This window comes from Triturus cristatus, chromosome 2_2, assembly GCF_964204655.1.
Source record: "Triturus cristatus chromosome 2_2, aTriCri1.1, whole genome shotgun sequence".
NCBI lineage: Eukaryota > Metazoa > Chordata > Amphibia > Caudata > Salamandridae > Triturus > Triturus cristatus.
In genome coordinates this window covers 543003977-543020094 of record NC_140582.1, presented here as the reverse complement: position 1 = coordinate 543020094, position 16118 = coordinate 543003977, and positions in this window count along the sequence as shown.

Genomic DNA, 16118 nt, shown 5'->3' with positions numbered 1-16118 from the left:
GTCTGCATGGGTTACATGTCCATGTCGACTGTTTTGTTGCAAGCGCAGTGCTCCTTGAGAAGTGCACTATGGCGAATTAGTTAGGAAAAACACACTCAGACCATAATCCACATATCATGACACTACAGGGGGAAGATGATGACCCCACAAGTCATATTTGGTGGCTTCAACCTCTAGTGCTAGTGGATCCCCCGTTTAAAGAGGCATTGGCCACTGCACTAGAGGACTACTTCAGACACAATGAGGGATCGGTCGCAGTTGTTGAGGTCCTGTGGGATGTCGGGAAGGCAGTGGTCGGAGGACATTGCATGGGCCTGAGTTGGAGTCTTCAGAAACAGTTAGATGACGACGTCAAACACATAGAGGACGACCTGACTCGCCTTGAAACTAGCCTTGCATGGGGCACTGCAGTTCAGCCAGATATAGATGAACGACGACTACAACACACTACAATACTGGAGCACCTGCGCAACCTCAATTACGCGTCGCATGCTGCACGCGCCCATTCAGCGGCAGACAGGACGGGAAGACGGCTAGCGCGCATGATCCGGCAGGACCATGCTCACACATCAATCCTATGACTGCGCTCTGCGTCTGGATCGATACTCACCATGCAATGTGACATTCACGATGAGTTTACCACAGATTACTCCAGTGTCTACCAATAAGCACACCACGCAGTACCTGCAGACATGGAGTCATTTCTTGCACCCCTACAGTTACACCACATCACGGCTGAGCAACGTGCTGAATTGAATGAACCGCTCACGTTATTAGAAGTGCAGGCTTCCATCTCCTGCCTTGCTACCGGCAAGGCACCTTGACGGGATGGCTATCCGGCTGAATATTATAAAGCATACCAACAAACCCTAGCACAGCGACTCCTTGCAGTGTATCAGAATGCGCAGGAGCCTGGCCGGTTACCTGATACACTGTGTGAATCCTTACTGGTGTCCCTTCCTAAGCCTCACAGAGATACGGAACTGATCGGTTCCTACCAGCCGCTAGCACTCCTTAATACCGATTACAAGGTATTGGCGAAAATACTAGTGAACAGACTTGCCCCGTTAGTGCCTCAGTTAGTCCACGTAGATCAGAATGGGTTTGTGCCAGCTCGCAGCACATCGCTGAACCTGCGACGATTTTTTAGAGTGGCGCGTTACTCAAGGGTCAACTGGCCACGCGCCGGATGTTTGGTCTTAGGCCTAGAGAAGGCCTTTGACACCCTAGAGTGGGGATTCTTATTTGTGGTGTTGCACAGGTACGACCTTGGTGCTGAGTTTTTGGGATTCGTCAAGCTGTTATACACGAACCCAATGGCCAAAGTTAGGACAGGCCGCTATGTCTCGAAGCAAGTCCCTATTGGGCTTGGCATGCGGCAGGGTTGCCCGCTCTCTCCCCTACTGTTTGTGCTGGCGGTTGAGCCGTTGGCGGAGGAGCTCCGCAACACTCAAGTCGAATAGGGGATCCCCTTAGGAGATGATGTACATGCGGTATCGCTGTACGCTGATGACCTACTCATCTACCTTAGAGATGTCAGGCAGTCCTGCGCGTTGATTGAGCATACACTAGATCACTTTGCCTTGGTGTCCGGGCTGAAAGTGAACTGGGACAAGTCCTGCCTATATTCCTTTGCGGATTCTGCACCTGACCCACACTTACTTATTAGTGGTACACCAGTACACTGGCAAAAGATGGCGTTTCGATATCTTGGAGGCCATGTATATCACGAACAGCGAGATCTCCTCGAGGGCAACCTGACCGGTGCCATCACAGCAGTGCGGCGCAGATGGCCTTCTGGAAAACCCTGCTGCTGTCATGGGTAGGATTGCATTAATAAAAATGGTAGTCTTACCACGTGTACTCTATCACTTCACAAATTTGCCATTTTATCTTAGACCACCATTGTTCAGAAATCTAGAGTCGGGCATACAACAGTTTATCTGGGATGGTTCACGCAGCAGGGTAGCGATGGTTAAAATGTACCTATCGACCACACAGGGCGGCCTATCGCTGCCAAAAATTGAACATTACTACCTGGCGGCACAACTCCAATGGGTGGCGCACTGGCTCAGTGCACGGAACCTTGGGGATACTGCGACACAGACACCCGGGTACACCCAGACCCAGATAGTGGCGCTCTTCCACACTAACAGGAAGGGAGGCCCACCAATGCAATTGCTGTTAAAGGTGGCTTATCAGTGTTATTGCTGCTGCCTCCACCTCACACATCAGTTTGTACCATATGCACCATCTCTGCCTATACAAGGCACCCCCAGAAGGCATTGAGTGGTATCCAGCGCAGAACTCACCCAATGGGAGGCGGTGGGCATATTAACAGTAGGAGACTTATATCATGATGGACAACTTGTCCCCATCGAAGAATTAGTGGAGAGTTCTGGCCTGCCACAAAGCCAGTTCCTCCTTAATCCCGCGGTGACTCCTATACTGAGCACACAGTGGGGGAATGCAGCACAGGTACCTGCCACGCATTTTACCATACAATATCTGCACAAACTAGGAACTGGTCGCCACCTTACCAAATGGTTTGCAGAATCACTCAGAGCTCACACAGCGCCGCCACTGCTCTCTTTACGCGCCCACTGGGCTGCGCACCTCCAAAGACCCGCCACAGACCGTGAATGGGGTTGGATGCTTGAGGGCCCAACAGGCATTCTCCGTAACATGCGATTTTGGCTCATTCAGTATTACATACCACACAGAGCCTACCTCACGCTGGCAAAAATAAACAAACATTTTAATCGTACAGACGCCAAATGTGCCAGATGTAACGAACTAGTGGCGGATCTTCTACATATGTTGTGGTCCTGCATGGTCTTACAGCATATTGGGCCGAAGTTACTAGGAGACTAACACAATGCACAGAGCGAACACTGGACTGGACATGGTAGGTATGCATCCTAGGACTTTACCATGGATCTGAGAAACATAAGGTGACGTCCAGGTCTCATAGTGGCTAAGCATTTGCTCATGCGCCTCTGGAAGTCCCCCGACCCCCCAGTAGCTAAAGCCTGGTATCACTCCCTCCTGTGCTGGGCACAGGCGGAGAGCGTTGCACTCGGCCATGCGGACGCAATTAAGCTGCATAGGCAACCACTAGCGCCAGCATGGGATGCAATATTGTCGGATTTTCACATGGCAGAGCAAGACTCAGATATGGTACCCGACTCAGCAGCAAGTGACAACGAACACATAGCACCACAAATGCCGCCCGCTTACACCCACTAGGGCGCAAACACAATGCGCCTGGCTACTGATAATCCCTGACACCCAACATTACACTTCAGTTACGCAGACATGAGTATTTACAACTGCTCAATCACATGTTGCTAGGCTGGCAGTTCCTTTGGCTGACCAGATACGTATTTCCAACTTGTGTGGTTAGGACAAATGAAGAGCATTGTTACCCAGCACAAATGTTCATGAGAATACCGGTTGGGATTTTCTTTCTGTCTTATCCTTTGTCCTCCACCCCCGTTCTTATTCGTACATTCTTTGTATATTCTCTGGACAGACCATCACCTATCCTGTATTGGATTTACAACCAAACGATAATCATATAATTGTACATTGCCATAAAATGTATTGCAATATGTAATGATCTTCTGAGACAGGAGATATATAATATGTATACGGCCTATTCTACTCTGTTTTGTTTTAAGGTTCCAAGAAATAACAATAAAACTAATTTAAACAAAAAAAATGGGTGAAATTGACAAATGAATGGAGAATAAACCCAAGAATTCTGACCCCATAGGAAGAGATGAGAATGGTGACCAGATTACATGCCAAGATAAAATTAGGTCACTTTTGTGAGAGGGTGTAATCCATTGTGGGCAGAAGCAGACTTGTTCAATCCAATATATCCTAGGTAACCCCAGACTCCCAGGGTAGCCTCTAACAACATTCTTCTCTTCAAGTATTCTCTCACATGTTCATCTTCTTCTGGGGCATCAGTTCTGATGCAGATCTTATGCCCTCTCCCAAGAGGCAGACTTTCCCTTCCAGTCCTTCTGCAAAGTTGCAAAGGAAGCCATTGAAAGGGATGGGCATTGATACTAATACTCCTGTCCCCCAACAGCCACCTCCTGAAGACATGTCACTTACTTATATCCTAACTCACCACCCCAGGACAAACACCAAGACTAATTTGCTTGCCTTCGAGTCTTCTGTTTTTAACAATGTCAAAGGTCTTCGTGAAATCCAAGTGGGCCGCAACCATAGCTAATCCTGAATTAAAGCTACTGAGTCACACAGCTCATAAAGTCACTGAGTCTGTTTGACACGACTTGCCAACTGGAACAATAATGGAGTGTGCGTTAAATACCAGCCAACATAAAGTTCTTCTACTTTTCTATCATTTGCCGAACATTTTGAGCCATTCTGCTCCCGAATGGTGTGCAGACAGTGTGTCAAATACCAGAACATCTGCTCTGCTTAAACATTTTGTCAGACAATTATCTAAAAAAAAATCATTCAAAAAATAATCGAATATTTTGTCTGCAGCCAGAACAACACTGATATTTATACGTGCAATGCTATAGAACGAATATTGAAAAATGCCTTCGAGACAGCGTGCGTGGCATTGTATTTGTATGTTTTCTCCCCTCTGCGATGATCTTCAGAAGCATTAATTATTTCTCATAGCGCAGCTTTGTCCCGTAAAGTTTCAAAATGCCTTCCTGAGCTATTCTAGGCTTTGTGCCCCGAACAAAGTCCAACAGGTGGTTTGTGTCAGTTGTACTCGTGCGCTATAAAGTCTGTTCCTAAATAGTACTAAGAGCGCACTGTGAAAAGGGCCGAAACTTAAGACATGTTTTAAACAATTACGCAGATTCCCGTTTCAAACCGCATCCATTAAAACTAGTGGAGCAAAGAGCTATTTTTTGTTTGGCCTTTCTGGAAAAGCAGCAGACACACACGAACTCCCAGCCCTCTTTCCACCCACCCGCACTCCCGGAGGCTTGGTAATATGATACATTATGCTGGTCTGTGTCTATGCTTGGGGAACATGCATGTTGGGGCTGTCCCGTTACGAAGGGCAGGCGCCCCTGTTGTAACCCCCACTTGGCCTATGGCTGAACAGGGAAGGCCTGGTGCTAAACTATTTTAACCCACGGAGAGGAAAAAACACTGTTACAGAAATCCACCGTCAGGTGCGGCTTGAGCGACAGGGAGAAAGAAAGACAGAGCAGCCTTAGCGCCAGCGCAGCAGCATCAATCACGGGGTGTCCCAGCAAACCGCAGCCCCCAAGCAAAAGCTGGGCCAATAATTAGCCACGTTGGCTGACTCAGCCTACAATCCAAATGTGCGTTGGGAATGCTTACAGACAAACCTGCAGTAGTCATGTACAGAGACGTGTTTATTGTCCGTCCTGACAACGTACTTTTTTGCCGAGTATTTAAATTTAGCATATTGCCTCATTCTTCATTGTCAGGCTACTTCGCGTGTCGTAAGTCGCAGGGCCACAGACATTACTTTTAGATTCATGTATTTTTATATCTAAGGCCTGATTAAAGGGGGCTTGCAGCCTTGAGTTGAGTTCCGTGCGCTCCTGCGCCAGCCGCCAGTCCTGGGTGGCGCGCCGCTGAGTTGAGCGGTGTCCGATTCGGGAACGCGCAGATTCCTTTGTTTACCTCAAAAACATTTGTCATAACCAAGAGCACGTATCCCACAACCTCTCGTGCAACTTATTATTGCAGAATGCAGAACCTTTTATTGCAATTCTGTGTAAATTCCGCATGAAAGTTTGAAGGTAGAATCTGTAGCGTGGTCAAGAATTGTGGGTGTGTGTGTGTGTGCCATGTGAGTTCGTACGCATGTGAGAAAGTGTGTGTGTGGTTGAGTTGAATCAGACTGTCTGTGTATGCGTGGAAGTGTTTGGGCCTTCACGTATGTGTGCCGTGAGTTATGTTGTGCATGTATTGGGGTGTGGGGACAGAAAGAGATGCAAGTTTCAGTGTCAGAGTGCGCGTGAGGGGCAGAAGAGTTTGTGTGTCAGCATGTCTTTGTTTTACATCGGTCTCTGAAGCGCCCTGCATCGCTGCGCTGTTGAAGTAAACAACCTCTCCTGCTAGCTGCATCCATTAATCAACCTTTTAAAAACGCTGATCCTTAGGTCAATGCAGCTTGTACCAAAAAAGCTGGTGTCAATCATGTTTAAGCTGCTATCAAATACGTTCCAGCGCCCAAATTAGCAGAACAAAAACACAGGTTGCGAGTGACCTTTGAACTCTCTCTTCATAGGCCAGGGGGGCACCGCGGGGCTGCTCTCTCAGCAGGGAGGCTCCCTTCAGCCTGCCTCGGAATCCATATTCAGTCTGTGACCACCAGGGAGAGTCCCGGGGCGCCTCGGCGCCCCCTCCCCCCACCCCCGGGCGACAGATTGTAGTTCACGTCGACCCTCGGTGTGAGGAAGGAACCCCTCGGCATCGTGAATATTTTTGAAGTCCGCTCTCCCTGCCCTGTTCACTGTTCCTGTGTTTTTTCAGGATAGGAAAATCAATCCTTTACAGTGAACATCTGTTCTACAGCAGAGAAGTGTACAAGCGCAGCAGCGACGCACAAAGGACTGCACTGCAGATGCCCACTCATGTCTGTGCAATCCAGAGTGGACATCACTCATAAATGCACGGGGGGTGAAGGCATGTCAACGTGTTTTGGTTAATGCAGTCGCCATGTGTTTTGTGTTACTCACACGGAACACGGGAAGAAATGAAGGCATCTATCTGAGAGTATCAATGCTAAGAGAAGCTGTAGTTCGGCAACTGTGTGGGGGGAGGGGCTGGGTGCATGTAGTTGGTGCGTTATGTAAAATAGCTTAACACTGAAAACTTCTCCCACTAGCAGCGCAGAAACGGCTCAGTGACGGGTGGCTGCCCTAGGAGAGGGAGGGGGTGAGAAGAGGGGGAGAAGGAGGTGTGAAGGGGCGCGAACCCTTCCTCTGGATAAGCACCTACTTGGACCCCAGGCTCCACAGGGGCTCGATCCAGGGGTGTTACCTAATGGCTTTCTTTGGTTGTTTAAGATCATTCAAACCATGGTTTCGGAAACCCATTAAAAAAACTCGGTTCCAGAACAATTGTCTGGCTCTGGATTGCACACTTTCCAAAACGATTTCTGCTCCAGTGTGTGATGGCTTTTTTTCCTGCTTAGCCCTCTGTATAAGCAACCTCTACGAACTCGAGTTTTGAGGCACCAATTGTAAAATAACTATTTTACTATTAATGAAATATAATCATGACCTCAGCATGTACGACTGCGTAGGTGCCGGCACTCTATGATTGTGGCTGCCTCACTTGAACTAAGGCTGCGGTCCTGAACTGAACAGAGCCCCTGAGGTTTTGGGACAATGCATGAGGGCACAGATTCTGCCCCCCTTAACGGTAAATTATTTGTCCTGCAGGTATTAGGTAGAGACCAACTATCCACTCTCCTCCAAACTTATCAATGACCTTTAACCCAGTAAAAACAAATTACACTCCACTATAAGATTGATTTGTATATACGTGGTATTTGTATGGCGCTAACTTAGCCAAAGGCAGCAGAGTGCTCTGCAGTGACAAAAGCAAGGGATGTTTACAGAGGTAACTGGTCTGTGGACTGTCACTGGATCATGAATCCTGATGTAGTATTCTTCAAGAGGTGCACCTTCAAGTCTTTCCTGAACTAGAGCAGCATTGGGCAGTCCTGATGGATATGGGGATGTTGTTCCAGATCTTGGGTGTGGTGTTTCAAGTTCTGAATGTGCATAGACAACATCTTTTCGTACCAGCTGGAATGAGTGTGTGATTATAGGTTCTTCTTTCCTTCCAATTACTTGCATTAGTCATCAGGGATCCTCACTGATTAACAAATGCTACTTTTATTTACTCTACTTTCTCTGAAAATCCCAGGCTTTCTGATTAAGGCTGTTAAGTCATCAGTGATGTCATTTGAGATGTCATCAGTGATGTCATGAGTGATGTCACTGACCATGTCATGAGCGATGTAATATGTGACGTCATCAGCAGTGCATTGCGGGCGCGTGAGTTATAGTTAGCTGAACTAACTATAACGGGGGAATTTCAATGGTTTTGTACAAGTGAAAAGTCCAGCTAACTATAACACCCCTGAAACCTATGTTTTTTTCAGTGAATTTCTGAGGTTTTTTAAATGCTAATTCCTAACTATAACATGCCTGAAACCTATGGTTTTTTCTGTGAATTTCAAAGGTTTTCTAACTGCTAATTTCTAACTATGCCTACAGAGATAGGACATGTGAAGAAAGAAGAAAAAATGCACAAAAAGAAAAAAAAGAAGTGCCGAAAGAAGCAACAGAAGTCCTCAAAGACGAAGGAAAGTGCAGGAAGAAGGATAACGTGCAGAAAGAACAAAAAGAAGAGCAGAAAGAATCCTTGTTGCAAAATCATCCTGTACCCTCAACTTTTTCAGATGGATACTGGTGGTAACTGAGTCTGACTAACCAGCCCTAGAGCCAGTGCTATGTTAAAAGACACTTAGAATACAGTGAAAACACCTACATACACTAGGGAACATTATGCGTTGGGGTCCCCCTGTGATTAGCCTTACCTCCTCTATAAGCCCCTAGTATATAATAGGGCATGGGGATTAAAACTACCTCTTAAAACAGGCCACAGGGCGTTTTTGCACACGTTAACTCAGGCCCCGTCCCCTCCCTTCACCACTGTGTAAACACGCCCTGTGTCCGTTTTTAGTTGGGAGATCAAGTTCATTTGAATCCTGAGGGTCCCTAGGGTCCAAATAGCCCACTAGGTACCTCCAGTAAGTGCCACAGAGCTGCGTTGCAGAGAGGTGTAAAAAGTGGCACACCCTGGACCACCTCTCTGCAATGCAGCTCAGTGGCGCTTACTGGAAGCACTTGGTGGGCTAGTTAGCCCCCAGGGGCCCTCAGTATTGAAGGGAAATTATATCCCCAATTTAAAACGTGCCATAGTGTGTGTTTGCACACGTCACCTCAGGCCCTGTCCCCTCTCTTCACCACTGTGTAAACACGCCTTGTGGCTGTTCTAAGTTGAAAGATTAAGTCCCCTTGAATCCTAAGGGTCCCTAGGGTCAAACTAGACCACTAGGTACCTCCAGTAAGCGCCACAGAGCTGCGTTGCAGAGAGGTGTAAAAAGGGGCTTGGCCTCAGAACACCTGTCTGCAGCGCAGCTCCCTGGCGCATACTGAAGATGCCTGTTGGGCTAGTTGGCCCTCAGGGACCCTCAGTATTGAAGAGGAATTAATTCCCCAACTTACAACTCGCCAGGGGGCGCGTTTGCAGAGTGCTGCAAGGAGGGGGCATGGCCTCCAGCACGATGCCAGTCTTTTATTTATTTAAATTTTTTAAGAAGGGGGGCTGTGTGGTTCCCCTTCTTATTCTAATTTATTGGCCCTGATGACCCCATCCCCCAGGGCCTGTCTCCTAATTATATTTTTTTGACCCCAATCCCCAGGGCCGCCACTGTTTTTTATTATTTAAAAAAAAATATATATTTATAGACACACCTAGGACATGCTGGACAAACCGTACGTACCTATCACCATGACGATTTGAGTGATATTCATTAAAAGGCGACTATGCATACAATGAATCCACGTGGAATGTATTTACACCATTAGTGAAGCTCTGACATGTCTGATGCCCTACCGTGCCTAATCCCGGTAGACACCCTTGTCGTTTATTTATACAAACATGGGTAGCTATTGACGGGCACATTTAATACACATGCACACCAAGCCATTCAAAGGGGATTCGACAAAAATTCGACCAAAACTATGTAAGAAACCCCCCTCACGGTTAATAAAACACACATCCACTGCCGGATGTGTAATACTTTTTATTTTACTCTCTGGAAAGGGGACGAACATCACTTGAGAGTCACAGCGCGCTCCTGGCAGAGCCCAATGCTGTGTTCCACCCACCATTCCCTGCCGAGTGCCACACACCTCTGTGTTGTATTCCACCAGCTAGTGCATATGCTATGACACTCTCTAGCCCATGTGCACTGTAACACCACCCAGTGAATATGTCATGCCACACTTGTCTTCGCACGGGTTATATTGCCCCATCTAACGTGCCTTCCTCGATGCCTATGTTATAACGCACAGTGCTATGCCATAAATATTACAATCTGGGATCCATATCTTTGTCACAGTGCATATGCAACGTTACACTCCCCAGCATATATTTTATAGTACAACTTTAGAGACTAGTTAGGTTACACAACACTGCCCTGTGCATATTACACTCCAAGGCGCACATCGCATAGCACGTGCTAGTGCCTGTGCTATCTCGCGCTCTCCAATGAATCTGTCATTGCGCACAATGTATTGCATATTATATTTCACGCCCGGTTCATCTTATATCACACTTTTTGGTGCATAGTTTATACCATACACTATATCTAGTTTTCATTTTCAATCGTGCTCTCAGGACTATGTTCTATATAACACTGTGTTCACCTACCCTTTTCACGGGCATTACATTTTGCGATAGGGGGTGGAGGGTCAGGGGGTGTTTCTGCCAAGTGAGCCCGGAGTCACAGTCACAAACGTCCTCTTCTTCTTGAATAAAAGTGAGATTATGCTGCATACTTGTTCATATTTTAAGTAGTTCGCACAGACACACGTTTTAAAAACAATAAAGTTCCTAATACCTGCCTTCTCTGAACAGTTAGCTTGCTGCCCCATCCCCCTCCTCCCTATCCTCTGTTGTGTGAATCCATGGACTAGCCTCCTCCCTCCTGCCATGCATGGTCTGATGTGCTGCCACTGCCCTCAATTTAGTATGATGTACCAGTCCCCTCCTCCTGCCTTCCATTGCCCAATTCTATGCCCCATCATTGAACTCCTGCTTAAACTCTGTGCTTAGCTTGCTGGCCCTATTCTCCTTCCCCCTGCCCTCCGATTTCTTTGTGCATGCCCCTGCTCCATCCTTTTTGCCCACCATGTTCCATGGACCTGCCACTCCTATCTACTCTGAGTGTTCTGTTGAGCTGCCACTCCCCTCCCACCTACCTAGCATTGCCAGATGACTGTAACCTGTCCCTGCCACCTCCACCCTGCCTGTCCACATGCCATGCCCCTATCCTCTTCCTCCTGTCCTACATGGTCCATTGTACTGCCACACCCTTCTGCCCTCCCTGGTCTGTTGTGCTGCAACTGCTCCACCTGCCTGCCCTGTGCGGTCTGTTGTGAGGCCCCTTCCCCTGAACTTTCTTCTCTGTGCACAGGTCCTGACCCTCCCATCTATCCTCCATCGTCCTTTGTGCATGCCCCTGCACCCTCCTTCTTGCCCATCATAGCCATTGTGCTGCCACTAACCCTCCCACTTGCCATGCATGGTCTTCTGTGCTGCCATGGCCCCTCCCACCTTCCCTGTGTGGTCAGTTAGCTGCCCCTGACCCCCTCCCACCTTCCCTCCATGGTCTGTGTGTATGCCATCACAGTCTCACTGTTGCTCTTCATGGTGTGTCTTGCTTCTAGTGCCCATCCTGCCTGACCTCCATGGCTATCTTGCTGCTCCTGCCCTGCCCCCTTGCCCCCAGCCCTCTGTTTACATGTGCAGACCCCTACTCCCTCCCTCCTGGCTTGTCTGTTCCATTGTAATGCCCCTGATCCGTCCCTCCTGCCCTTTATGGTCTGTTATGCTGCAGCTTTCTCTCCTGTCTGTCCATTATGGTAAGCTAGCTACCATTGCCTCTTGCCCCTCTGTTCTCTGTTGTCCATGTGCATGGTCCTGTCCCCTCCCTCTTGCTTTCTATGGATTGTTGTGCTGCACTCCCGTCCCGCATGCCCTGTGTGGTGTATTGTGCTGCTGCAAACCCTGATGCCTGTCCTGCAGGGTCAGTTTGGTGCACCTCTCCATGTCCCTCCTGTCCTCTGTTATCCAAGTCCATGTCCCTACCCCATTTCCTTCCATGATCCAATGTACCATACTTGCGAAAATTTTGAACTTGGTAAGAGGGAGATTTTGAAAAAAAACTGGGGCATTGATTTTCCCCTTTCAGTTACATTGAAAAAGAGGAGATTGTAGACAGGAGACAGATCAAATAAAGCCCATTTGAGCTTAAAAACATTGGACGTTTCCTGGCTGAATCAGGTCTGTTGGCATGTATGGTTGTACTACCATTGCCTCTTCCTTCCGCCCACAATGGTCTATTACATTGCCACAGCCTCTCTTGCAAGTCCTGTATTGTTGGTTTGTTGCCCCTGCCCCCCTTTCCACTGCCCTCCATAATCTGTTGTGCTGCCACGGCCCTTCCTGCATGCTCAGTGTTGTTAAATTGTTGCCTTTGCACCCTCCTACCTGCCTTCAATTTTCAGAGTCCGTGCCCCTGGCCTCTGCCTCTCAACAGTATCCTAATGAACAACTAGATTGCTAACATTCTATATTTATTACAAAAGTGTGCAACGCCTGACGTCATCTTGATGTAATCAAAACTGTAATACCTAGAGCATTTCCTTTAGAAATTACATATATGAGAGGGTCTTATTGGCATCAAAATTATGGTTAGTGCTCTAAAAGACTAAAATAAGGACATATTTTCTGAGTTTTCAAATAGCGACAAAGCACTTTAAAATTATTTGTTATCTTTATGTTTTTTTATCCAGTTGACCACTTGATTAAATGTTGCACTTAGGGGAGAGGATGTGGTGTTACTTCCAGAACTGCAGACTTTGCAACTGGGGAACCAGGTTGGAGTTTCTGCTTCAGCTCGACATTCTGTGATTCTGGTCAAATCACTTAGTCTCCCCATGTCTACAACCAAAATGAATTTGTTCTTGTGTGATGTAACCAATGCTCATGTAAAGCACTCCAATACCTGACAAGTCTGCACTATATACCACTGCAAAAACACAAAATAATAAGTGTTTTGCACACTTCTGTCATTGGGCTATATTTGGGCTACATCTGGGTGATTTTGGGCTACATGTGGGCTCTTTTGTCTCCGGTGGCCATCTTGGGAGATTTATTTGTTATGAAGTTTTCTAATTTCCTCATGTACTGCAGTCTCCTCAGTAGGAAATGCTTTCAGTTTTTTACTTTGATTCCATCATGAAGGTATTCAGATATGTCACATATTTGCCATAAATTCTGAAAGTTAGCACTCTAGTTGCTCATTAGATCACTGTAGTAAAACTACTGTTCACCATGGAAGTCTGCTCCTGGTATTAAAAGTGCATGTTTCAGTCTGCATGTCAGAATTTTTTAATGAAATAAAAGAGGATTTCAGAAGTCAAAATGTGCCCTAGTTTTTCTTTCTGCAGCACTAATCATACTTGTTATGGAAAAATGAACCCCCTCATTTTGTTCCTTTTTAAATTAAATGTTTTAAGAGTTACCACTTTAATCCAATTAAGATGGCTTCAGGTGTGCCATACGTTTATCATAAGTAGGACTGTTAGCGCTCTAGTTGTTCTTTGGAACACTCTGGGAAGCTGCAGTAGAACACAAAGGAATCAACTGACAGTCTCTGCCCTTGTTGGATGTACATGTTTTACTGAGAATGTCAGACTTTATTCTCACATGACTGAGAAAGATAATGTGAATTTACAGAAAATAAGCTCTCAGTTTAGCTTATAGATCACCTTCCAAACCTCTGTGGGAAAAGCATGAGAAAATATTTTTCTCTCAATCATGATATCCCAGCAGAAGGCTTTTTCACATGGTGAAATCACCTTAGAACATACCACAATTCCTAAAATGAGTATGGTACCATCTACAAATGAATCATAATGTAACTAAAGTCTTAAAACCTTCTATTAACTGCAATGCTTTTTAATGAGGTGCTATCATGTATATTGGTCCCAAGATGGCTGCCAACACTTCTTCGATGAAGTGCTGACAGCCAATCAGATCTCAGGATGAAATGTGTGGTTAGGCTCCGCCCACATATATATATGATTTTACTTTTGATTTTCTCAGGAACTACTGAACAGATTGACACCAGACCTGCAAAAGGCACTTCCCTGAGCTGAGGACTACCTCTCTGCCAAATTTCAAGTAATTCTGTTCAGCCGTTCGGGCTGTACCTTGGACTAAAGGTCCCTATGGAAAATTGCATGGGGAAAACGCGTTTTGGGACCCCCCTTTTTTCTCAGCCCCCGCTTGACGAATCCCGCGGAGACTTTCAGGGTAGGAGCGGAGCCGAGCGCCCCACCTATTTTGAAAATTTCGCGAGGATTCGTTAGAATGTTGCGGATTTCCTATGGAAACACGGTCCTAACTATAACTATCTACTGGCGACCGCCAGTAGATAATATATATATATATATATATATATATGATTCCTCAATTTGCTCAGATACGAGGCCGCACTCAGCTGTCAGGTTGGTTGCAAAACCTCTTTATTAATGAAACAAGCATCTTTCCATCTCGTCAAGAAATCCCTCAGCTTTACGCGTTTCGAAGCCTTTTGCTTCTCTTCAGAGGCTAACGACAGGAACCAAAAGTCTTTGCCTACATGTCCCCTCTGCATGCTCTCTTTTTATTGGCCTCCGGTGTGCCGATTTAATTTCATAAGTCTCACACTGCATGCTGGGGCTTGTAGTCAATTCTGCATTTTTAAAACCCTCCAGTGGGTTTGATTCTTGCGTTGTGAATTTCGGGATGCATTTTCCAGTCCTTCAGTGAACCCAAAATGAAACTCTGCATGTTTAAATTCTTTTCCCTGCAGCTCCGGAACAATATTCACTGAAAAAAACAAATGTTCAAACAGGGGGAGAGGACGGCGGGGAGGATGGAGGAACAGACATGGAAGAGTTTAAATATCTAAAAACAGAACATCCCAAAACACCATCCATGTATTTCATCCCTAAGGTTCACAAAAATATTGACAAACCCCCTGGAAGACCTATAATAGCTGCAAATCAATGGACCATTAGAGAACATGTCACGTTATATAGATATTTTTCTTCAAGAACACGTTAAAAAATTGAACTCATTTGTGCAGGATACTGGGGATTTTATCAGGAAAATTGCTAATGTTGAATGGCAAGAGGGATATAATCTCTTAGCCTTAGATGTATCCTCATTATACACGTGTATTAGGAACCAGGATGGACTAAAAGCAGTTGACTACTTTTTGGCTAATAGGCCATTGCAGTATGCACAACATAACAAGATGATTATGGACAAGTTAGGTTTCTGTTTGGAGAATAACATGTTTATGTTTAAACATCAGATGTTCCAGCAAATTCAGGGCGTAGCCATGGGGGCCAGCTTCTCCCCCAGCTATGCTTGTCTGTTCATGTGCTGGTGGGAGAAGCTGGTCCTCATAAAAACATATGAGTTGATATATAAAAACAATGTTGTATGCTGGCTAAGATATATAGATGATCTATTCATTGTATGGTAGGGAACCCAGGAAAAAGCTCGTGATTTTGTCAATCGATTGAATGAAAATGATGTAAACCTACAGTTCACTTCTAACATCAGTGACACAAGCATAACCTTCTTAGATGTCCAGATCAATATAGTAAACAACAAAATGACTACTTCATTACACCGTAAGGAAACAGCAGGCAACACTCTATTACACGCATCGAGTGCACACCCTCCGCATTTAATACATAGCATTCCCTATGGGGAAATGCTTCGAATCCGTAGAATTTGTAGTGAGGAAGAAGACTGTAATACAAAACAACAAGAGTGTAAACAGTGATTTCTGGACAGAGGGTATAATAATGCAACTATCGAAACTGCAATAGATATATCAAGAAGATTTGTAAGACATGAAGTTATGCAGGCTGTTAACGAAAATAAGGATAGGAGGGAGATTTCATCAGAGCCCACTAGACTTATCCTCACTTACTCAAAGCAGGAACAACAGCTTAGAACTATAATAAGAAGGAATTGGCCAATAGTTCATGATGACCCAATAATTGGAACTCTTTTGCCCAAACAACCGGCTATTACATATAGAAGAGCAGCCACTATGGCGAATGCTCTGGTTAAGAAAAACCCTGAAGAATATGAGAAAGTTGGCTGGTTGGTGGCCAGGAAAGGTTTTTTCAAATGCTCTGTCTGTAAAGCATGTAACTATGCTTCAAATAGAACCACATATCAGACAGCCTTCAATGATAGGC